This window comes from Suricata suricatta, chromosome 4, assembly GCF_006229205.1.
Source record: "Suricata suricatta isolate VVHF042 chromosome 4, meerkat_22Aug2017_6uvM2_HiC, whole genome shotgun sequence".
In the NCBI taxonomy this organism is placed as follows: domain Eukaryota; kingdom Metazoa; phylum Chordata; class Mammalia; order Carnivora; family Herpestidae; genus Suricata; species Suricata suricatta.
The window spans coordinates 161,265,865-161,267,837 of NC_043703.1; positions in this window are offsets into that span (position 1 = coordinate 161,265,865).

The following is a 1,973-nucleotide window of genomic DNA, read 5'->3' on the forward strand; positions in this document are numbered from 1 at the left end:
GTGTGTTGTCAAGCCCTTTTTAAGGCTAATCTGAAACTCAGTGAAAGGACAGACGGGAGAAACACCCATATTCCATACTCAGGAAGAATGTGCTGAATGTGTCGTTTGGGTGAGAAGCTGAGGAAGAGGCGGGTGCTGGGCCCTGGGGGGACAGAAGTTGGGAAGGAGGGAAGGGGTAAGGAATCATTGCAGAGAACCTGCTGTGAGCCAGACAGTTTACCGGACACGTTAATACATCTTTTTTTTTTTTTTTAATTCTCCCGTGTGTCTTCCTGGTTTACTATTATCACCCCTGTTTCATAGATGTGGGTGCCTGAGTTTAAGAGTCTATGTACGCGTCTGTGTAACAAAGATGGTAAATAGTGGACATAACACTTGAACAAATGTGTCTGGATCTTCCGCAGAACAAAGGGACTGTGCTCCATCTCAGGACTGAAACATGTCATCCTTGATCCTTTGATTATTTTATTTCTGCTTTCCTTCAAATGCCAGACACTTCCTCCTTCTATTTTCTTCCTTTTCCTTATTGTCACTGCTTCAGTATTTTCTTGGGCACTTGCTAGTGAGTCTACCCATTTTGGTTTTTATTATATTCTTAGTGACTCATCCATAACAAGTGAGAACTTCTGGAATGGATGAATGAGTGACGGACAGAATGAATGGACAGATGACAAACATATGGCACCAACGACCTAAAGTCCATATTTTGTTTTCATCGTGCCCCCATGCATTTCTGGAACTGGTCATGACTCTTACCTGAGTCATGCTTTGTCTTTTACTTCTCTTCCGGAAAAACAAAATCCAGCATTGATATTGCCTGGACATTGCTCCCCAAATACCTCATGCACGTTCCATCCGGAAAACATCCACGAGGCTGGGACCCTCATTCATCTTCATTCCGCCCTGAGCATCATGTCATGTACGCTCAGTTATTAGTAATAAATACCCAAAGTATTAAATATACTGGACAACCTGTTATATTATTTACATAATACAATTGTGGTGGGCATAAATGTTAATAAATAACAATGCAATATTATTAGTGATCACTTATACTTGCAAAATGATAAATTATGCAGGAGCTTCTAAATTCTTGAATGTAATATTATATTAGATGGAAACTATCGAAGGTATATTTTATTCATAGAAGACTCTCAACATTTATACTTTTGACAGAACCAATCAACTCACTGTGACTTTATGATTACAGGAGCCTCGCGTTGCATGGATTCCAGGTCACTCTCTGCGAATTGCTGGGTACACCATGAATTTTCACAGAATGTCCACCCCACTGTGTTCACAGGACATTTTCCTGGAGACACACATGATTCCAACTTTCAGGGCTTCTTTGAGGTACTGAAAAGGGGTGCTCACTTGCAAATGTGGTACAATGAGAAATTGCCAGAAGACCACAGCATATGTTCTAGTGAATCCCACAATCTGGGAATTTATTTTCAGGTCACAGAACATTTTGAATGTCTCTGGCCTCCAAGTCAAAGGGGGCTGTTTAGCATGAGAGAATGCTTTTCTTAGAAACTGTGGAAAGGAGGCATCTCATGGTGTTTTGAGCACTTACTACGCGCTATGTGTTTTATGTCTTGTTTTCTTTGTGCAACTCTGAGACGCAGCATTATTGCACATACTAGTTCACACTGTAAAGCTAAGTAAGCAATCTTAGGGTCACCAGGTCTCTTGCCCAAGGTCTAGGTAAGTGGCAAAGTAGGGCTTTGAACTCAAATCTACCTTGGTTCAAATTTTTAAAAATTGTATCCCAGGCTGGTCCAAGGCATTTCTGGGTTCTTCAGCCTGGATGTTTCCCAGGGACCCATGGGAGGGCTGCCTGCAAAGCCCACCTGCCACCTTGTGGCTAGCACGGGAATTTCTCCGTCCTGCCTTCCCTCCACTGGAGACCGCCCGAGAGACTTGACTTGATTTTACTTATTTTATACTGTAAGTTGTTTATTCTATTCTCT